The following is a 24,471-nucleotide window of genomic DNA, read 5'->3' on the forward strand; positions in this document are numbered from 1 at the left end:
AATCAGCAAAGCTACACTACACTAACTAACTAATGAAACTAGTGAGAAATCATAACGTAGTGATTTAAAAAAACAAACGTTTATTAAGAATGAGTACTTTACAAGATGAACGACATATTAGGAGTGACGGCAATAATAAACGCTGTAAGCGAATATATATACACATAAGGTTAAAAAATAGTAATATAAGATTAGTGATTAAAAATATATCTTATTTACAATAAACATTTTTAACCTATTAAAAAAACTAAACGAGAAAAGCCGATAACGCTTTTTATCTTCAACACGAATATACCATGGACATTGGTGTTTGTGACAAAGCGTACGACCTTGGAAAAGATACATATCTCGTAAAATGTAACGAAACTTTCGACGTGCGACATTTTAAGAAAGAAAACGGAACCTTGACACCATCTATTACAGGAATCAACCTTCGATATCTTAGAGTACCGCCATCGCATCGATCCGGTCAAACACTTAAATTGAGAGACATCGTAGTCCAGTCAAGGAAAGACGCTAGAACTTCGAAATTAATAAACGGATCACTATCGGTTCGTTCACAAATTGTTAATAGTTTTAAGTTATGGTTAACGTATGGATATTGTTTAATATTGTGTTGTTTTAGTTTTTAAGTTAGATGATAGGGAATTTGATGCACCATAAAATTTTTCATGGCAACCTTCATAGTCCTTTATTATTTTATAGCCCTAGACACCATTTTATATTTACTTTAATAATTTTATAATCGCAGGCCCCAATAGTAAAAGCCTGGCGAAACCCGGAGTTTATTTTAGTTGAAGCGTGGAGTCGGATATTCAAGATTAGACAAACGTCAGCTATCTCTAATTGACATAGTTTACGACGTGTTATATTAAGTCCCATACTCACGCGCTACAAAATTGTGGGCCCGTCCGTGATACTATTTGTTTTTAATTATAAAACCTTAATTATTCCTGTGACTTAGTCAGGAAGTAATCTAGTTTTTTTATTTATTGTGGCAGGTGGCGTCTCGATAATTTCGAGGTAACCCTAAGATTTATTAAGCCAATTTTTAGGTTTAACGTTTTGGAGTTAAAATTTGTTTTATTGCTAAATTTGTTTGCCCATTTTCTTTTGAATAATTTTTGTTTATATCTCACTTTCTCTTGGTGACAGTGGCTTTTAACAATCAAAAGATATTAGCGTTTCGGGGTTGTTCAGTGTAGAAGTCTCTCTCTCATCTTGCTACTTTCTTAACTTTTTTATGAGTTACCCTGCTCATAAGGAATATACGGATAAACTAAGAGGAGAGCGACTTCAACGTCGTAAAAATTCAAAAGAAAGTTATTAAGTTTTAGTCAGAGAGCGCAACCAATTACTCAAGCTTTTACCCAAGGTCAATCCCTGATGCCTAACAATCAGCCGCTTTTGCAGTCGCAAGTGCCTTTCATGTCCCAAAACGTTACGCAACGTATTGTACATAATAGCGCATTTAGCTTGGGGTCCACTAGTTTGCAAACCGTCAAAACTTCATGAAGTTCTGCATGTGGGAATGTAACTAACCCTCCTTCTATGCAATTTAATATGCCTATGCCTTACCCTCCTTATCCCTATCACCAGTCCGTGACTTTTATGTATTCCGCACCTTTCACCGCGTTAAGCTTTACCGGGAAACCAATTGAAACAGGACCTAAAGAATTTTTACGCAAAGCAAAACAAATGCGCTTAACAAACAACAACCTTTGTGCAACAATGTTTACTGGGTTTCCTTTCGGGGCCTGGTTTTGATTGGTACGCCCAACAACCCTCCTTCCAATCTTGGGATAAATTTGAAAGCGTCCTTCGCACTCACTTCGAAAGAAGAGGGAACGAAGATCACATTAATGACAAAATAAACGAACGTGTGCAAAAACCACAGGAGAGTGTAAACGAATATCTAGAACAATTGCAAAAATTATTCGGGTAGTTAAACATTCGTCTAACAGAACGCGAGCAAATTCGAGCAGTTCACAGAAATTTGCGTGATGAAATCAAGGTATACCTTGCCACTAAAAGGTTCGAAAACCTACGAGAACTAATTGATGACGCCCTAAGTGTAGGGCGCTATGCAAATAAGCTAAAGCGAAATGGATCAGATAATTCCAATGAAAGCCACAAAGGTAGTTCTAGTCGTAATAGTATCTGGTCCCAAAATGGGAATCCTAATTTTAACCGTCCTAACTATCGGAATTCTAATTCTGGCAACACTGCGAAAACTAATTTTGATAACACTAACAGCGGAAATTCTAACAGTGGGAATGTCTCTCGTCCTTCAAATACACAAATCGATAATTCCCAAAGAAGGGGCACCTACAACCCTACTTACCACCATTGCGGTGCAATTGACCATATTAGACCAGAATTATTTTAATTTGGGAAACGGGGAGGCGGGTGCCAAAATATTTAACCTTTCGGGCGCTACTCAGGATCATTTAAATATGTTTCTTTCTACAGTTCCATGGTTAGCTTTAATCGACCCTGGGTGTACTCACACGTTATTTCACAGTGATCTAAAGACAACTTTAGAAACTTTAGGCTTTCCTACCACCGATAAAAACTTAGCCCTTAAACAACCAGATGGTTCATTATTAGCCACTTCCGGTGTAGTGACTTTACCCATTTGTTTGCCCGGAAACTCTTTACCTCCCTGGTACTTCCCCACTTGGATTTCTGCTCCCCAGTATGGAAACCCCACCTTCAATCAGACATACTTGCCCTCCAGAAAGCTCAAAATTCTTTTACTAAACTCTCCCACAAAATTTCTCGTCTCCCTGCCACCACTCGCCTACGTTTGCTTCGTATCAGCCCTGTTCACCTGCGTAATCGTATTAACAATCTCTGCTTGCTCCACGACTTTTTCTACAACAACTTATTGCTAAACTTTTCTGATTTCTTTTCCGTTAACCTCACTCGTACCCGCCAAGCCTAGAGTATCTTCCTCTCAACGACGAAATCATTTTTCTTGTGGGTTCATCAATGATTGGAACTCTTTACCCAATGATATCGTATCAATACCTAATAGACACACATTTCGCCGCCAAGTCTCTGACCATTTACGTAAAATATTCACCCCCTAAATTTGTTATATAATTTTGATTTAGTCTATACAGTTTGCTTCTACAGTCTCTAATATTAAATGTGGTTTCCTATGTTTTCTTTACATTTTGTCCTTAGTCATTGCTTCTTAATTGAAATGTTTATAACTTTTTTTTAACTATTTCCATAAAAGTTCTCCCCGAAATTTGTTAGTCTATTTGCTCATTATAATAGCTTATTCTTAATCGCACAATTTACCATTACTATTTAATTGTTATATTCATTGCTTTTGCTCTGTAATCTGTTGTTGATGCTGAAATAGAAGCCCTACTGGTGGCTTATTGAGCAGATTTAAATAAATAAATAAATAAATAAAAAAGCAGGTAACATTTCAAGCAGCATACGTTCCAAATTTAACCTAAGACCATTTATAGTAATCCACAAACATGCAGCAACCCCCCTCTTTTATCCCCCTTTTTTGGGAGGCGAACGGTTCACGCTCTCTTCCGCTGTTTTTCTCTTGACGCAGAAAATAACGGGCGAAAATTGGTCACGACTCGCTGGTTGACCGAGTAAAAAGTCGGGAGAGGAGCGCGAAGTGATCGCGTTTTTTCAGTCCGTATTCCCTTGTGGACGAGAGTTTCCTCTAAATAACGATGGTGGCCTAACAACAACGCCTATACCTTCATTGCAGTCCAGGTGTAAATGGTCTTAGATTTAACCCATTCCTGTATATTAGGCAAGGATATGTTGCGACATACCGGCATGATTGTTGATCACAGTTTAGGAAATTTTAGTTGGGGAAAGTCTTGCTTAGAAAATTACACATTTCACCAATCCCCTCTTATCCCAAACATCAGTTCGGCTGCCCCATGACAAAACCTTGTAACCAACAAATTTATGAAAAATTAGATTTTTACGCATCTGTATTACTAAGGAATGTACAAAAGTACTGTAAAAGTTTCAGGTAAAAGTCATAAACATTTAACTATTTATGACTTAAAAATGGTTTTGGATTTTATAATTTTCGCATTAAAAACCACGTTAAATCTTATAACTTAGCTTTTGAAAAAGTCAAATATCTCAAAATTACGATCGTGTTGCTTAAAAGGTTTTGCCATGGGACAGCCGAGTTGTTTTCAATTATCTGGTATCGATTCCTATTCCTACGGTGACAGAAGTTTTCCGTCCTAGTAGCTGTTTTAATCTGTTAGGTCTCGATAACTTAATAGATGAGGAGAGAATAAAGGACTCATTTAAAAGAACCGATCTGGAACACGTGGAATTGATGAAACTAGAATGTTTAGTCAATAAATACAAGCCCATTTTCTCAAAAATTCCAGGGCGAATGAAGGTCCCTGGGCTAGCCCGACCCTACTCCTTCGCAAAAAGGACGGAACATGGCGTTAAGTAATAGACTATCGTAAGATTAATGGTGTAACGCTTCGAGACGCCTATCCCATGCAGCGAATAGAAGATATTCATGACTCTTTGCACAAACGAAATACATAACAACATTAGATATGAAGGCTATTTTTTGGCAGGTAACGCTGCATGATAACCATAGAGATTTTGCCGCGTTTGTTACACACAGAGGTCTATTTCGCTCTAAAGTTTTAATGTTCGGACTTACGAATGCAGCCGCTATATTTCAGCGTATGATGAACTCGCTTTTTGGAGATTTGTCTGGTAGGTGAGTGTGTGCCTACCTCGATGAATTGATTGTCACCTCGGCAGATTTTCAGAGTCACATTGAGACTTAAGAAGAGTTTTTCTTATTTAGAGGATAACACTTTACCATCAGGACAACGATCAAAGAAATTGGGTAGTCAAGTTTGCCCCACTGTGCGATGTCAGAGGAAAGATTTTATATAAAGATATAGGCCCTCGCGATATTTCGGGATGGGATAGCTTTAAAATTTGGGTTCCGCAGTCTTTGAGGGCTCGTGTTTTATACCTTAATCATGACATTCCCTCCAGTGGACATTTTGGAATGCAGAAAACGACTAAACGCGTCCATAGCCTATATACCTGGGAAGGGCTCACGTTAGACGTTTTAAACTATTGTCGCTCATGCAATGTTTGCCAGGTTCACAAGCCATCTAATCAAGTGCCACCAGGTCTCATGAAGCCAAGTGATATACTTGACCCATGGGATATAATTTCATTAGATTTGAACGGGCCTTACCGCCGTTCGAAATGCGGATTTAAGTACGTTTTAGTCATTCAAGACCACTTAACCCCATTTTGACTTTTAATTCTCGACTGGAGGTTGCCAAGCATTTTATGTGTTTGTTTTTAAAATAAAGTGTCCGCGCTTGAAACGCGAGATACTCGTGACTCGAAAGATGAGAATCGTGACTCGTGAAATTTCAAAAGAGGAGTTCGTTTTCATCTTTTTAAAATATACGAAGAAATGGCCCAGTTTTTATCGTTGGAATCGAAAACAGTCGGAATGTATAGAGAGTTGATTCAAAGGAACAAATTGAAGTTGAACATCTGCAAGTTCAAACCATGTTAAAATTTTGATGATCAAAATAAGTAAAAATTAATCAGAATGGGTAATAAGTTAAAAATATAATAGAAAATAAGCCACTTTAATTTCTGATCCATTTTTAATTTTACGTTCAAATTGACAAAAATTTAGAAATATAAATGTTTTATCAACTTTTTATCAAATTTGATAAAAATTTAATCAATTATATTTTTTCATCAACTTTGATAACATTTTTTTATTTTTTTTTTAATTTGTGAAAGGGAGGACCCTTATAATCGGTCAGATACCCATGTATTTTCCAAGAAAAAATTTTATTATATTGTCAAAACATTTTCGGTTTTTCAAGTTACGTTGAGGGGTTCATGATACAAAATAACTCTTCTCAGTATCTTTGCGAAAATATTCGACAAATGTTTTTACTCGCGCCTTTTAAACTTCTCAAACAAATTCAAATTAATTTCTAAGCACCAGTTTGGCTTTACTGAAAACTCGAATGTCGAATTAGCACAAATAAAAGTATATAAAGAAATAATCGACCACCTGGAAAATAGTAATTACGTCATCGGAGTGTTTCTGGACCTAAGAAAGGCCTTCGACACCGTTAATCACGAGAGACTTTTGGCTAAGTTGTATATTAAGGGAGTGAGGGGGCCTACCTATGAGTGGGTAAAATCATACATTTCAAATCGTGTCAGCCAAACCAAAGTTAATAATGACCTATCTACCAGGAGAATTATTACCCAAGGCGTTCCCCAGGGCTCTATCCTGTCCCCGCTGCTTTTTAATATCTTCATAAACGATATAACAGCCCTGAATATTTCAAACGCCCTCACGTTATACGCGGACGACACCCTTAACTTACTCGGAGGCCCGGACTTAGAAGAGTTAATTGACGAAACCAATGATAACCTCGACAAAATTGACCGCTGGCTACGAGACAATTTCTTAAAAATCAACAACAACAAAACAGTGTATATGATATTCTCGAATGTAAATAAAAATCGTAAACATACCAAAAAAATCACAATATCCAATACGCCATTAGAAGAGGTTACATCTTATAAGTATCTTGGACTTTGGTACGACCCTCATCTTAAATGGAGTGCACATATAAACATTATTTCGAAAAAAATTGCTTTTGCAATCTACCTTATAGGCCGTTGTCGCCATATCTTCGGGGTCAAAACTTCTAAACAACTTTATCATGCCTTCGTACATTCCCACCTTACCTTTTGTATTACTATTTGGGGTAATACATCGCTCCAAAACCTAAACCGCTTAGTGGTACTCCAGAAAAGAATTATTCGGCTCATCGAAAATAAACCTCCACTATCCCACACCGCCCCGCTTTTCCGACAAAACAATATTTTAACTGTTTCAAAAAATTTTTCTTTTCAATGTTTAATCACTGTATATAAATGTATAAATAATTACATCTATAACCCATTCAACTATAGCCGGCTTTCCGTATATTTTACTAGAAAACTGTACATATTAGAAGTCCCTTTCGCACGCACTGAATTAAAATTAAAATCTATATTTTGTATCGGCCCAAAGTTAATGAATTTACTAAAGCTCCCTTCTACAATTAACCTATTTACTTTTAAAAAACTAGCAAAAGAACTTGTATTGGAGAACTAAGTTTATCTTTGTTCACCTTTTTTTTTTTTTTTATCTTTCTTTGTTTGTGTGTATTTCCGCCAAGCTGGCTAAAAGTCGTCTTCCGACTTGGCCGAACCAGTTAAGAATTTACTGTATCCAAAGGGTCTATAAATAAACAAATTATTATTATTATTATTAAATCGGTGAATAACACCTTGAGTACACTCCATGTAAGTTTGATACGTCATTCTCGCGTCAAAAATTCCAAACGTGCAACTTTTGATCCACCTATCGAAATTTTCCCTCATTTATATCAGGGTTGTAGAGAAATAGTTCGATCATTTCTATTTTTCACATGTATAAAATATATTTTCCACTGATGGCGCTACAATCACTGTCTAGAGCGTTCGATATTTTAATAATTTAAATTGCGTTTTTATTCCAAAGTTAACTTTTTATTAAGCCTTGGGTTCAAAAGGTAGTGATTAGGGAATACGTATTACATATTATGAAAAAGATCGTTGTCTTCGTAGAGTAGTGAATTTGGATATATATTTTTTAATGACTACGTGCCGTATTCCTCATTGCAATTTCATTCAAATATCAAAACTTTTTTCTAATTCACAAAGACACCACCAAGAAATTTTTGTGGCAAGAAATTGTGCGAAAGGAATTCAAATTAATTAAATGATAAAAACCGTGTTTCTGAACTTCATTTTAAGGGTAAATTTATATCAAGATATTTTGTACGTATTATATATCGTAAAGAAGAGTGTTTTCCACGTTAAATCGTTTGTTTAGTTGCGGGTACAGTTCCAACTTTATTTACCTCAGTGACCACACAGAAAACCTAGGTATATCAACGCTAAATGATTTCCCAAATACACCAACGAAGTTGGTTAACACCCCAGGTAAGTGTATAAAATTTCCAATGCATTCATTCGGTTCGCAGAGTACGTTTGGTTTTATACAGGCTGTAGTCATTTGATCGGCCCAGGCATTTTTCTCAAAACCTATACCTTCTAGAAATGTCAAATTTTCAGTATGTACTCTCTCGGTGGAGATCTTTGTTATTTGTGAATTACAGAAAAATCGTGAACTTTTTCACGGTTTCAGAATTTGTAGTTTTTGAACGCTAGGTGGTAGATGAAAAGTTTCAAGAAGTAAGTTGTAGAGCATATTCAAAAACCTTTAATTGGAGTTGGTATGGCCAAAATCGTTCATCTTGTCACTGAAATAATAGATCATGAAATATAACAAGTTGGTACTTCCCAAATGTTTTTACGCCACATGTTATTGTAATGATTGGCTGTGAAAAATGAACTGACATAATATTTCAAAAATGGAGCATGCCATTCTTATACTTGCTCGAGGGTAAGTGACAAAGAAGGCGATGACTGTGTCTTCCATATAAGTGTTATGACGTCCTGGGATTCACATTGCCGTCTCCTTCGAAGTCAGCAACAGATCGGACATTAGTGTGGTGATTTGATTGACTGTCAGGTAATAACATTTCAAACAACTGACTTGTTAAACGTGTGATTCGATGACCATCACCGTACTATAACTCAACCGTCCTGGACCGCTGTTCACGAGTATAACGATTCATACTTTTTTACCACATTACGTAAAGATTATGTTTTTCAAACAAAGCGGTGGCACTTGAAATACTAAAACAGACCCACATTTTAAACGAATCAGAACATGTTCATTTTTCACAGCCAATCGTTACAATAACATGAGGCGTAAAAACATTTGGGAAGAACCAACTTGTTATATTTCATGACCTATTATTTCAGTGACAAAATGTACGATTTTGACCATACCAACTCCAATTAAAGGTTTTCGAATATGCTCTACAACTTACTTCTTGAAACTACCACCTAGCGTTCAAAAACTACAAATTCTAAAACTGTGAAAAAGTTCACTATTTTTCTGTAATTCACAAATAACAAGGATCTCCACCGAGAGAGTACATACTGAAAATTTGAGAATATCTAGAAGGTATAGGTTTTGAGAAAAATGCCTGGGCCGATCAAACGAAGACACCCTGTATATTGAAATTGGTACCTTCATTTCAGTGAAACACCAATTTGGAGAAAACACACCTCCAAAACATGCCAACACACCATACTTGGGAAACACGTTTTAATCTGATTTTATATTATCAAATTAAATAATAGCTCAAATAAGTTATTGGTGATTTAACTATGAGTAACTCGCTAATCCGGTAAAATTCTCTTAACAGAAGACGATAATCAATTTTTTATCGCCGGTGATTGTCTATAGTATTCGTAAGGTTCCAAAGGTCGCCACTACATAGTGGTAGCGCTGATCCGGCATATGGCTAATTCTCTATCGAATGGGATGGTACATTGAGATAATGCCTAGCGCCATCTAACGGGTATAGATTTCGCTTTTGTTAACACTGCCTAAACCGAGTGGCCTAATCACTTATAGGGTTTTCTTTCTCGACAGTTGGCAATAGCTGAATTAAATTGAATATAATATTAATGCTTTTTATTCGACCACAGTTTATGCTTGTAAAAGTAGTATTAAAGGAGAACTGTCACCAAAACCAAAATTTACGAGGTTTTCTTATAAAGATAGAAAATATAATAATTATGTCCCTGAAATTTTATAGTTAATGGAAAAGTATTTAAAAAGTAACGCTACTTTTTCCGCAACCTACATCAAACGGCTTCAAAAATTTCAGAAATCGCGGTTGAACCTACATGCCGCGCCAAAAGAATGAAGCGGCAAAAATTTTAGAAAGGGTGGCGTGTAAGGCATATTAAAAAAACGATTAACTACCATCTACCAATAGAACTAGGTTAAAAAGCCAAGGAGAATGTCAGAGCAGATGACAGTTCCGACCGAAAACCGATAAAACCGGAAAAAAATATTTCATTAACGAGATGGCGCTGCAGGTAGGTTCAACAAAGTGGTTCTAAAGTAAATCAAATACTGGCAATATTAACATGAAATTTTTGTATAACCATTTTCGGACATCTTCTATCCAATTAAATGGTGTTTTACCAATTTTAGGGTGGTGACAGTTCTCCTTTAAGCTCATTTACAATAAGTCTATCCCCAAGAGTCATTGGAACAATTGGTGAGGGTAGCCCCCCACCCCCAAAAAAAGGTTGTTAAATTACTCACTTAAATAAAATATATGTAAATTGTTAATTTTACACGTATTTGATATACATGCAGAAAAGGAAAAACCCCACCCCCATGAAAGGGTTGTCTTCTAGAAGATGAAAAGAACAGCCCCGTACCCACATAAATGGCCTTTTCCGGGTAAAGAGTAGCCGCAATTTTATTACAGTTTCCTATTCTAGTGAAAACGAACAAGGTCATAATTAATCAGGTTCTTATTTTAATCAAGTAATTAAATTTGTTAACATATTTTAGCTTATCAAAAATTCAATATTCTTCAAAAGATACAACCTTCGGCTGAGAAAGTTCTAAATAATCACATGGAGCCCATAGCATTGCGCGTAATTGAAAAAAATTATTTCAACGATACTATTGAACAAACCTAATTATATGAACTTGGTCATTTATCAAATGCAATTGAATGCGAGCCTACTCCTATTGGCATGTCTTTTTATGGAGTCTCATAACTGGTACTTCATAACAACGGTATAAAGAACTATGTATATTGGAATTCAACTATTTATTTTAATTGTTAAGTTGTAGGGGCTCGTGGATAGGGGTCAAGGTTTGACCACTGAGTTAAGCCAGATGAAGGAACAGTATTCGCCAAAGGATTAATTTCTAAAAAACTCTTTATTTAGCCAGCCGATTATTCGATACAAAAAACTCATTAAATTCCAAAGGTAAGTCAATCGCTGATTAAGCTCCCATTCGCCTTGACAGTGCCGATGACAATGCCCATGACAATGACCCTCCGTCTCTCCAGCACGTTCCTTATAAAGCATCAGAAAGAGCCCGCCGTTGTCGACCCTTGAACTCGAGATAGGACGCCCGCCGTAGCAATGGTGGCGCCATCTCTCCACATGTGATCCAACTATAAACGTAAACAAACCCACTGAGGCTTCCCGATACGGCTCCCCGTTACAAAGTTAATCTTTCAGAAACCACAATTGACTACCCCAATGATGGTATTTTCAAGTACAGACGTTATAATTGCTCCGAACGACGTCAAAGTTAAAGGTGTTACATTCTATGTTAAAAGTATTCCTGACGTTGTGACAAAGATTATCCGACTCTGCACTCCCAAATTTCTGTGCACACTAGTTCATAAAATAATCTGTGCAAAATAGGGTCGAAAATCTGTGCTTTCTCAGAGTCAGACCTCTGCAAATGATTTGCGCTAAGTCGTATAGTTTTAATTAACAGTGTGTATGGCCACCACAAGTCTGCGGTGCTTTGAGTCAAAACAATACTAGTGCGAGACACCGTTCTTGGTAGCTGTGCGCGTCGTGTATACCAATATGGGTTTTTTCCTCGTATTTTCGATCCTAAATTCATCAGTCTCGTGATAAGGCTTTGATCATTCTGAATCGAGGTTTTTAAGATTGTGCTGTCGCATTAAAGCTATTTAATTTAACATAAACAGAATCTCGAGAAAAGCTTCGTTTTTTTGTTACGGGCTTAAACTAAAGTAACTAAAGCGTGGGTCTCGAGAAATTCCTCCATCTTTGTAACTCATTGAAAAGGTACACCATTCGCGGAATGTAATTTTGTCACTTACACTTATATGATTGAAGTCAGCTTTGCGCACTGGGAAGAGGTGAGACAATGGCTTTAGTAATATATCCCGCATCACGAAACTCCTTCACTGGATTTTGGTTAGCTGTTGGTCAATTTAACTGTTTTAGAATTATATCTTGTTGATTCCTATATTCAGACATTGGTTGAGCGTTTTGCGTTAATTCGTCTTCATCTAGCGGCTCGTTGAAATTTCACCTTGTTCAAGTTAAGAAAAAAATGTTTTCAATATTGCCTTAAAGCGGCGAGGAGCAATTAACATCAGATATCAATAAAGCGGATTTTATCGAATGAGCCCCGCATGATCGTCATGCATCGCGCAGCCCATAAGCATTTGCTCATTGGTTTAGTTAGCTTGGCAGGTACATCTCTAGGTATCAGTACTAGAGAAAGTGTATCCTTCAAGTTCTTCATTGTAAATGTTTTGATAGATTCACTAAACTGTCCATGAAAGGAACAGCAAGATGCAATTTGATTCCAGTGGCACTGGGTTCTAGAGGGGGAACCTTCTCGACAAACAAATCGACGCTTTCGCGTTGGTGGTATAGGATTATTAACATCAAATTGTAGACTAACAGATCTTTCTTAAAATATTGCGCAAATTCCTATCTTTAACGCGAATAAATCTATCTCCGTTTAGAACAATAAACAGAGGCTTTCCGAGAGGATTGCGTTTTTTCGTTGTAAATATTTGTACAATATCTTCGTCAAATAGATTTTTATAATTTTGTAAAAAGTTATTTAAATTAAAATAGTATTTATTCTGTTTTATTTTTAAGAAAATTGAAATGGTTAAATCTTTGTAATAAATTTTTCCAGAAAAATGTTATTAGTAGACTATTAGAGTCATTCCTCGAAAGTAATAAAACTCACTGTCTAAACCTATATAGCGTTTCTCTCTTTATACCATATTCAAGATTTCGATAATAAATTGTGTAAATTAGATTTTTCACATTGACTTCGCACGGTGTTTTGTTAAACCTTACATAATAAAGTTAAAGTTAATCCTCAAAAATCGGGCTTCACCAAGACACGTATCAGGTGCGCAATTAACAAAAAATGAAGATATTTCTAAAATCAGAAAAAAAAACAAAGTTAAGAAATAAACAAAAGAAATGATATCGTATATTGAAAGTCCTGGACGAATTTTATCACTTATATTCGACCGAGGGGCTAAAAACTCTCAGAAAATCTGTACATCGATGGCGTAAATATGAAAATGGTAGTGCTAAATCTGTACACACTTACGTAATCATTTTAGTGCAGTCTAAGCTAGAGGCTTGTACACCGATTACGGGGAGTGAGCAGCCCCTCGATCGCGACATCAGGTTATAGTATTTATATACCCCCAATTCCGCTAGGCACTACTGGGGGTACCACAAGTTATACAAACTAGTTTGTATCATTTCACGCATGTACATCATCACGCATCCCGCAATTTCTTTTTATTATAAAAAAGTAAAACCACAGCACAAAGAACATGTATAAAAATCCTGTAAAAAGGGTAAAGGAATAAAACCTCTAAAACGACGTGTAAAAATAAAAACAATATAATAACTAGTATCAACCTGGACAGATGTCCCTGAAGTTACTAATTATGAAACGCATAACATTCTCGAAAACAACCATCTTTTCTGTGAGCTTCATATCTCCAAGATTGCCCCTAGGGACCAGATGGAGAGTGAGAGGACAATTAACTAAGTAGTGCTCAGAATTGCCTGTATCTGACCCAAAAACACAGGCAGGACTGAGCACATGTCCTAAACCATGCAAGTAGCTAGGAAACTTGCCGTGACCACTGAGAATCTGCGTTGAGAAGTGGTTAGGGTTGATCGCATTGTCGCCCACGTTAGGAATAAAATTCTTTGTAACATTGCCTTTTTCACTGGCGCTCCAACTACTCTGCCAATGCCTCTTGGTAATGCCCCTCAAAATACTTTTAATACCACCCTTGTCGGGTTTAATAGAATGGATCACCTGATTTGTTTATGCGCTCTGGGCCAACGCATCCGCTCTCTCGTTACCTAGAATACCACGGTGTGCTTTAACCCAATTAAGGCTGATTCTAGCGCCGTGATTATTAATCAACTCCCTAATGTTAGCACACATTCCATTAAGGTTGGAAGGATTTCCAATGGCTCGTAGAGAAGATAGATACCTCTTCATCATGGGGTCGTTCCCTAGCGAACTACTTAATGCTCTCCAGTATGGAGTAAAGCCTTGGGTATTAGCCTAGCTGATTATTACCTTACCTTACCTAAACGATATGTCTCTGACACCAGTTCCAATCCATTAGAGAAGACCACAAATGCCGCCGAAGTGGCATTCTCCGATAGCGAGCCATCGGAGAAGATCTCTAAACCTGCATTAGTGGGAAGAGCGTCTCCACTTGAAATCTCTACACGAGAGGCTGGGTGCCTTGCTAAAGGGTCACCCAGATAAAAACAAATTCCACCTATAACAGTGTAATCACAGTGTTTAGCGCACATCTGTTGGTAAAAAGACCTAAAGATGGTTGCTTCCTCACTTACAACGCTTTTTATCGGGGTTAAGTTGATAATTACCAATAACGCATCGGTAGATATTGTACGATATGCACAACAAACTTGAAGTGCCACAATCCGTTGGATTGACCTGAGCTTTCGAACCATCAAAGAGTTCTCATAGTCCGTGAGCCAGGTGAAAATTCGACAATAAATTTTCTGACCAAACGAAAATATTATTACTGTATACAATAGTGTATCAGGAGTCAGAAACCGTTTTCCGGCGCCCTCTAGCGCCCAGCTGTTAAAAATGGCGTGGGTAACATATCTTCAAACGGTCGTATCTCAGTCGCCTAATATTGCAGCTCAACGTGCCGTACCTTAAATTACAGATATTAATATATTCTGCAATTTATGTTTTGTAAATATTTATCGTTAAAAGATTAGTTTGTCTGTTAAATTCAAAAAACCACATTTTTACTACGTTATACATCTACGTTTGGCTTCCCCAGTACTAAACAGCGCCAACTAGATTTTTATTAACGAATACAATGTATTCTGTATCTAATCGTCTTTATTTTAAGGTATTTCACTAGTCGCTAGTGTACTTATTAGTGGTGCTACGATAATAAAAGTCAAAGGGGGATGGCAGAATGTCGCTCTATTGAAATGTTAAAATAAAAAATACACCCATTTTTAAATATATTATATATTTTAAATTTATGAATATACAGTATATAATATTTAAAGTACAATCTAATTAGTCCTCATCGCTGTTGCATGAGTCACTGTCTTCATGACTTATGAAATCGACTTCAACATCATCCACCACGTTCGAACAGTTTGCCAATTTACACGCTGATGTACACTTCAGTCCGTTTAAAATGCATGTACATTCCGTTGGTTTACATATTCTGGAGCATTTGCAAGCCATAAGACTTAAAACCGTCTCTCGGGCTGGTAAACCGGTCATCCAATTTATTTCCAGATTTCCTTCTTCGTCACATATCCAACCATGGCCATTTGTCGGGTTAGGACGAGTGTGTTGCTGTTACGTATCTAGACAAGGTGGCAGCTGTCCCGATTCCAAGTTACCCTTTTTAGCTTTGAAGATTTGATATCGAAGTGTATTGACTTTTTTTATTTTTGTGTTACTACAATACACTTGACCAGTTAGATCTTCTATTACCGCTACTGTTTCTTCAGAAATGTTCCAGTTGTCTCCAAGACCAGTAACGACGGACCTTAGCTTCTCATTTTTGGAAATAATTTTGAGCGCTTTCAATTTCCCCTGACCAGCCATTGAACTTACGGTATCACATCCAGTAAAGGAATGTAAACCAAGTAGAGCTTCACAAAGTTCATTTCCGATAGCGTTGGATATCTTTGTAATGTACACCATTCTCACGCGAGCCTGAGTTCCTCTTCTGATAAAAACATTTGATTTTATCTGAGAGGAGAAAGTGAGAAATAAAACCAGAACGTCGGTATCATCGGAAATGCATATTAAAGTTGAATAATTTTTGGAAGCGTGTTGAGCGTGTAAAAGAAGGCACGTATCAGCTTCCTCGTGACTACATCCCAGTTCCTCGATCTCTTTTATATCGTATTTTGTTATTCTAAGGCATTTGTCTAAGCATGTGACGTACATAACTACGTCTCCGAGCAATTCTCTTCGATTTTGATCTTTCCAGCTTTCCGTTAAAAATTTTATTAAATTGTTTTTGGTTTCGGTACATAACAAAAGGCGCCTCCAGTTTTTAATTTTGTGACTAGGTCGAATTTGGCTGAAGGACAAACTCTGCCCAGATCCTCTATTTACTCCGCGTTCTTAATAGAACGCTCTCTATAGACGTCGAATACTACGTCTATCCGTTTGCTGTTTTTAGCAACGTGAAGAATTTGTTTGAAAATGTGGTTGGACAGCTCTTCGAACCTATGGTTCTCCCCTTGAAGTTTCTGGATAAGGGCCATTGCATCAATTAGTGAAGCATTCGTTGAATGTATTACTTCAGCTGGAGCGACTTTGTCTTCTAGATACTTCCCCAGAGCAGCTTTGTTGGTCTTTTTGAGAGTGCCATCCGGATTTGCTAGAGTCCAGGGCAAAGGGCCCAATGGATGACTAAAAACTTCTTGCATATTAAGTTTTCGGTTATCAGCTATTAAAACCATATTTGCGAAAAGTCTATGGTCAGATTTAAGAACAATGTCTTTATTTTTTCCTTAAAAATGTTCTTTTTCATCGAGCTGAATGTTTTTAAATTTAGCTTTTTGATGGGGTCGTGAAATCCGGTTCTGGTTTTCAAAAATAATTGGTAAGCTTCTTCGCCTTTTCTCCCAGCCGAAAGAAGGTCTTTAGAAACCTCACTCGTTGCTGCCGCACCAGTAGAAAGACTTACGATGTCGCATGCAACGCCGCCAAAAGGATTGGTCCAGTTACTCTCTAGTAACTCGACGATAGAAGAAACGTCTTCTTCATCCCTTTTTATTCGACTTTTTCCCAAATCTGGGTGAGATATTCCTGGTTCTTGTAGAGAGATTTGTTCTCTCAACTGTCTCAACGCATCTGCTCTGAATTCGGCAGTGAGGTAATAACGGGAAACTGTTCCAGGTTTGAGACTAAAACCTCGAGTTCCACCAGCAATTTGAGTATCTTTATTAACTGTCTCTTCGGTAGCCTGGTCAATAGCGATTCGGGCAAACGGGTTGTTTGGCCGAAGCTGAACTGAAAATCCGCCGTCGTAAAAATGTTCAAACAATTCCGGAAACGTTTTATTGAGCTGAGTCATTTGGCAGTAATAGACAGGTAAATAACGAGAATAGTTAGGTTTATCCATGGCAAATATCCATGGAATGATTTCTCGGATCGCGGATAGATGCAGATACCAATTACCTTCTCTGTCAGCCCGAAGGAGTCGTAGTAAAATGGCAACCATATCTACGTAGGTCATCCAGAATTTTGCCAGAGGGCCTCTCTCGTGTCGCAAGATACTAATAAATTCAATGAATTTATTAATAATTAATTCGCAGGACTCGTTTACTACTATACACTCGTAGGTATTTGGAGATGGGTCCATTTGAAGTTCTTGGAATACATTCGTGGCTTCTTGCATTTAATCGGGTTGCTGACCTTCGTTTTCAAACCACACAACGAAAGCTTTCCAAGCTAGTCTCATTAACGCTTCAAAGGTAAGTTTATAAAAACGTACGGATCTGTTGTAATGTTTACCTTCCAGTACCTTAGTAATGGAGCCTTCAGCTATAACTCCAGATTCCACGGCCAGATCACGTAGTCCGGCATCACCAAACATTTTGCCAATCACAGACATAAAATTGCATATTGTATGAAAGTTTTTCATCATCAAAGTTACATCTTTAAACATTTCTTCGTTTATCCAAACTATTTCCGCCACTTTCGCATATAGCGCTTGGTCGCAGACCACGGCTATGCTCTTCAGATTCAAAGTAGATTTAATACGAAGACAGTAGCGCACGATTTCCTAAACTGTCGACATATCTGTTGCTGGGGCGTTGATTGTGGGCAAGTAGCTTACTGAATCAGCCGTCACTAACATTGATTTTCGAACTAAAATATTAAATCCAGTCCAAGAGCTTAGCTTTTGATCTGGCGAATTTGAATTTCTCGAGATAACCCAAATTAAATCTCGAAAGTAAGCTTGATTAGATGCGACAATTGTGCGCTCAGAATGATCGTTCGGGACTATAGGAGGAGGCCCTTTTCTTTTAGAAACTACGTAAGCTTCAAGAGGGTTATCGTAGAATGGAATAGTACGTTTCTTGTCTTTCTTACTTACATTGGTTATTGGCAACGAAGGATTGCACGTTAGAGATTGACGTTGAACAATTATTCCATTTACGCGGTTGGAAGTACCGGCTCCGCTCAAAACTTCTTCGTGACGATCAATGTTATCAAATGCTAATACTGTAGGAACATTGGGGTGTATTTTGTAGGAAAGCGGTACTAATTATCTTTCGAAATTATCTAGCTTCTCGATACATAATAATATATTTCTTCTAGCCTTGAATAGGAACAAGAATGACCAAGTCGATTGATTATTTTTAGCAACTAAACATTCCCTGTTAACGTTTTCACGACCCATGGAAGTAGAATATGCTTTGGCGTGTTTACCTGGCCGGAACTAACAGCGTAAATAATGTATTGGGCTATCGACCAGGAGACCCTGTAGATACGATCCGAATACGTTAACTTTTTACCGCCAATCAAATTATTAAGAAAATCGGTAAGGTTTGTAGGTATATTTAAGTACTCCGAAGACAGTTCTTTGGGATGAGGAGGCCATTTTTGTTCTTGGACAGTATTTTTAATGTTTTCTCGAAGTGCTAAAGCTGCTCCGCGAGTTAAAGATAGCGATTCCTTCGCTTCCACTCTCGCTTCGTAATTTAACATTAAACGAACGTACGACTCTGAGAGCGAGTCAAGCGATAGACAGTCTTGTCGTACGTAAATTCTTCTGTTAACGTTAAAAATATTATGGACTCTCCAAACTCAATTTCAATTTTTCGGCGCAGGTTATTCTTAGTCGAGTCAGATACTTCATGATCAGCTGCTCCGTTATTACCCATAGATAATATAACCCTTTTAGTAAGGTCATGCAGAGAACAAATTGGTCTTCTCACGAATATTTCATGGCGTAGTTCGTGAAACAGTTCCGCGAAAGCTTTGTTTTCAATACTTTTTTATCGATCTGCCTCTACTGAATCCAGTTGAGCATCTTGATTTTTTGGTTTCCAGCGTGTATAGTATTTGTAACACGACTTATGATAGTGAGCTTCTGCAGCCACTATGTCTCGTGAGGTAATCGCTATTAGTCTTTCATCACATTGTTCTATTGCCGTCTTTCTGAGCGTTTGGTCTGCTCTTAAGCCTACAGACTGTATTAGCGGTTCTCGAGTGTTAGTCGCTTTAATATACTTAGACGTTTTATGACAAAATATGCAAACCTTTTCATAAACTCGAGAGTGTGATGGACCTTGCCTCGAAGAACGTCTCGAATCGTCAACTTCTGCCGAAGTTGATGGGTCTTGATTTAGTTTTTCGAATTTACCTAAAGTTTTTTTAGACGTAAACTTGTTTCTGCAATTGCGATGGTAGTATATCTCGCTAAATAGCGTTGTGTCGTCATTACCTAAGCGAAGGAGCGGTTCAAAGTTCCTAATCTTAGCCACACTACAAAGAGATTTCCATGACCGTTCGTCTTGAGGGCGGGTAAGCTCCTGTGAAGGCGATTCTATATTGCAAAGTACGCATGTTTCTCTGCGCTGTCCACTTTCTTTTCTATATTTTTTTAACATTATTAAACTTAACTTTTATTAAATATAATATTTATATTTCACAACAAAAGGTTTACTAAAATAATGATCCCAACCTTGACACATACTATGAGAGACTACCTGCGCGTGTAATAGTTTTTCAAAATAATATTAGTTTTGGCAAAAAGATCTGCGAAACGAACCACGCCCTTTGAACACCTTTTTGTCTCACCTCTCCGAAAGCGAAATTCTGCCATCCCCTTTGACTTTTATTATCGTAGCACCACTAATAAGTACACTAGCGACTAGTGAAATACCTTAAAATAAAGATAATTAGATACAGAATACATTGTATTCGTTAATAAAAATCTAGGTGGCGCTGTTTAGTACTGGGGAAGCCAAACGTAGATGTATAACGGAGTAAAAATGTGTTTTTTTGAATTTAACAGACAAACTAATCTATTAACGATAAATATGTATACAAAACATAAATTTAAAAATATATTAATATCTGAAATTTAAGGTACTGCACGTTGAAGATATGTTTCCGACGCCATCTTTAATGGGGCGCCATTTTTAACAGCTGGGCGCTAGAGGGCGCCGGGAAACGGTTCCTGACTCCTGATACACTACCTTACACAGAAATTATATTTTCCTTTGGTCAGAAGATTTATTGTCGAATGGTCGATTTTAGGCACCTGGCTCACGGACTATCAGTGTCGCGCCACCATGCGCCAGCACCGTAGGTGACAATACGCTCAATACATCCTTTGTATACCACTCTTAAGGCTCTATAATCCAGACCCTACTCGACCCTCGCAAAACAAGCAATGGACTGAACGAGACGAGTGACCTTATTCTTTACCTCCTCCAAGTGAGGCAAGAAGCGTAAAGTTTGGTCCAAGGTTACGCCCAAAACCTTGATGGTTTTGACATTAAGGATTATATCATTACAAAGAGAAAAAAAAAGCCGATTCACCACCCTTGATTTCGCAAAGGTGATTGCAACAGTCTTCCTAGTGCAGAACTTCAATTTATAAATTGAACTCCACTGATTGGGAGTATCCAGAACTTCGTTACCAAGAACCTCACGGCCCCGCCTCGAGGAACTCCAAACCATCACCTGCAGGTCATCTGCAAAGGCCTGAATAGCACTCGCGGCCGGGTAAACCCGACTAAGAGCGCCATCCATAACTAAATTGAGGAGAAGTGGTCCGCTACAAGAACCTTGTGGACACCCCTTGGTAAGTGACTTGCTAAGAACACTACCGCCTACATCAATCGAAGCAATTCTGTTACTTAAGAAACTTTTGTATAAAAAATACAAGTTCTTTGGATAAGCAACCTGTCGGAGTCTTGAGATTAGACTGGTGTGCAGACCACTCTCTTTGTTATGCTTGACGCATTCGACGATGTTATAAAGACCATGCGTCGTGGAGCGGCCATGTTTGAACCCATATTGGGCTGAATTCATGAGACCTCTCTTATGAAGAGAGTAGTACAGTCTTCTTGATAGTTGTTTATCAAGAACCTTACCCACTACTGACAGTAGAGAGATCAGCTGGTACGATCGAGCGTTCCGCCAATCTCTCCCCTCCTTATATATCAATGCAATCGTTGCCACTTTCCAAATTTTTGGGAAGTGCCCAAGAGTGAAACATGCATTGTAGACTCGCACGAAAACCAAGGGACAGACCAAGAACATAATATTAAAAAATTCGATAGTAATGCCATCAAAACCCGGGGCTTTGCCCCTTTTGAAGGAATCAATGACATTAAGTACTTCATCTTCTTTAAAATCTACGTCGTCTGACTCGACGTATGGAGCTTCGACTGACTCTCACTTCAAGGTCATCAGCCTGCAAGCCGTCTAAAAAAAGAGAATTGAGAATGGTTTCATATGTTTCGGTAAGTCCCTCTGTCAGCGTGCCATCCTCTCGTTCCACCCAGGAGACAGCATCTTTACGTTTGGCCTTGCCTGTTGCCAATTTATAAGGAAGAGAGTAAGGATCCTCCTTCGACACAGAAGAGCAGAAGTCCCTCCAGGACTCCAACTTAGAAGAAATGATGAGGCTCTTGTACTCTCTTTGGAGAGTCAAGAATTAATGTTTGTAGCGTTCTCTCACCAAGGGATCCCTAGCCATTGCATACGTTTTCGCGCAGTGCGTACTAAATTTTAATGCCAAGACCCTCGTTCCACCAGGGAACCGAGTTATATGTCTTGGCATTACGCTTCTTACTAACCTCACATGCTACCTTAAAAATTTCCGCAATAGAGGATGCACCATCATCGATCTGATCTCTAGAGACAAATGCTACCTCATTAAGAGCCTCAAGAGGCCCAGCGATCTGGTCACGAAAACGATCCAAGTCCAGATCCCTCAAATTAACGTACCTGTCCCCATGGACCCTATCCGTTATGGATATATTAAAGAAGATGAAGTTATGATCACTGTTAGAAATATCATCAGAGACTTCCCAACCAGTGACCATATTGAAAATATTCATAGTAGCCAGTGTCAGATCTATCCAGCTATTACCATTGGTACTAGATAAAGTGGGAGCACACCGCCCTGGTTGAAAGTGGGAGACACAACAACCTACCGTCCACCACATGAGGTTCCTGAATAACTGCGATGTCGATACCGCCCTCGCGACAAGTCTGCCTTAAAGTAGACGTGTCAACATTCCCTTTGCCAAGATTAATCTGGACCAGTTTAATTTCATTGTCCATTGGGCTTAGTTCTAAAATCGGTTCTCGATCGCAGATATTGCAGTTCCCTCATGTAAAGTGGACAAAGATTGTCCAGAGAGGAGTGCTCCGAGTGGAAGTTAGTCTTTTTACCCTATTACTTCTGACACAATTTACACAACCTCTGATGGCATTACTACAGTCCGTGAACTAATGTTCTTCGGATCCACAAAGAGAACAAACCTGCTTATTATTTTGATCGCAGGATGCCATTACGTGTCCAATTCCCATACATTTGAAGCACGTCGGGAAAAAAAGATACTCCCTCCAACCATGAATTTGCCACCCAATACGAAGCTTCTTTTTGCCTAATTTAAGAACGTTTAAAATGACATTTGGAATTTCTAGCACCTGATTCTTGCCAGCGGCCTTTTCTACCACTTTCTTAGAGTGAATGAAGTATTTGGCGGTGATTTCATCCTCCCCACATTCAAGACGATTACCTTCGATCAGTCTGCTAACGAGATCCTCCTTAGAGGTCTCGGGATCAAAGTTAAAAATTACAATCCTTGGTTTGCCCAAGGACGGATTTCGCATAACTAGGTTATCAGTAAGACTAGCAGAGTCTTCGATAGTACGCTTTAACTTGTTGACATCCTCCATGGAATCTAGTTGAACGACCATACCCTGGCCCCTACAGGGTCTGACTGGTTTGATATTATGGTGTTTCGGGTCTAGTCCTTTTTCAAGACGCCGTCTAAAATTGTCCGCAGTTTCCTCTTTATCTTTCGGGTAAAGTAAGACAACATTTTACTGTCTCGGAGGCAATTTAACTTTAACCGCTTTCGGTTTAGAGACGGATGGTTTTCTCGATTTAGACCTAAGGCGCTGTCGCCCAACCAGTCCCATGGATATCGCCGGAGTTAGATCAACTACTGCTGAGGCTATATCAGCGAAAGATGGAATGCGGTGCTCTTGTTTTGCAAGAATTTCAATAGTGCGGTCTTTTTGCTCACTGGAACCCATCAGGTGAACTATCTTAAGATTACTTGCAATAACTAAAGTCTCCAATTGTTTATAGACAGTTCTTATTTTGGCACCAACGCCGATCGAAACCTTACTACTAGCGTTTGTTAGAACAGATTCTAGCTCTGAGGATAGTCTCAGCAGTTGATCCTTTATACGATCTTCAGTAACTTACACCACTTCTGCCTCTGTACGGGGGCGCTTACATTCATTACTTGAACTACTACTACTACTTGTTAGTAAAACCTCTGACTGGTTAGTTTTATTAGCCATGGGAAAAGACTTCATATTCACACTCGTCCCTCCCCACCCACCATGGAGCCCCACCAGGGGACTTTCATTCGAAAGCCAGAGATAAGACGGGTGTATACTCAGCGCCATGAACCCACCATGGACACCGAATGACCTACTCCTCAGCAACTGAGCTGCTAAAGGAGAGCCGCTTGATGCAGTACCGGCCAGCAGGCACCATCTGTCTCAGCACAGGCCACAACCAAAGAAGCTTGTTGGAAATTGATGATCCGCATAGCAAAATCCCCTCAACTCCCAGGGGCTTCATTCCATGCCTTACAGAATGCTTTTCACGGCAAACGAAAGGGCGAAAACAGCATGTCCAACCTTGTTACCTGAAAAACAGGACGTCAAAAGACACAAAACCAAAAATACGTTTCCTGGGAAGGAAGTCTGTCACGCCAGAAAGGCAAGCGAAATATGCGTGTTCATAATTATTTGAACTCCCCATGAAATACTCAAGGAAGGGAGCTGCCACAACAGAACTTCATGAATCCCCCTTCGTGGACTTTAAGGGGATTATACGTATTCAGAGTTGTTTTTAACTCCCCATGAAATACTCAAGGAAGGGAGCTGCCACTAACAGTACTTCATGTATCCCCCTGCGTGGACTTAAAGGGGATTAAACTAAGGGCCAGACCAACCACAAACGACGGCACTTCAGCGGAACCAAAAATCCTAACACTAAGGCTCAAATGCACCAAGACAAGCTTACAACACCCTCTCCAGGAGGGTTTACAGCCCCTTATATCCCGGAGGGTAGCCTCGTTGTAACTTTTTCGAAGATCTCTCAA

At 38.5% G+C, this 24,471-nt stretch overlaps 1 long non-coding RNA gene across 1 annotated transcript; it reads right to left on the reverse strand.

Annotated features, from left to right (window-relative positions):
• Positions 1-5,946: 5,946 nt before the first annotated feature.
• On the reverse strand, positions 5,947-7,319 carry LOC149945826 (uncharacterized). The gene is made up of 3 exons (XR_016480909.1): positions 6,701-7,319; positions 6,565-6,643; positions 5,947-6,495 (listed from the first exon to the last, which is right to left on the reverse strand). It is a non-coding gene; the product is annotated as an uncharacterized LOC149945826 (long non-coding RNA).
• Between the last annotated feature and the right edge of the window lie 17,152 nt (positions 7,320-24,471).

This window comes from Leiobunum rupestre, chromosome 5 (assembly GCF_980474605.1).
Source record: "Leiobunum rupestre chromosome 5, qqLeiRupe1.1.hap1, whole genome shotgun sequence".
In the NCBI taxonomy this organism is placed as follows: Eukaryota; Metazoa; Arthropoda; class Arachnida; order Opiliones; family Sclerosomatidae; genus Leiobunum; species Leiobunum rupestre.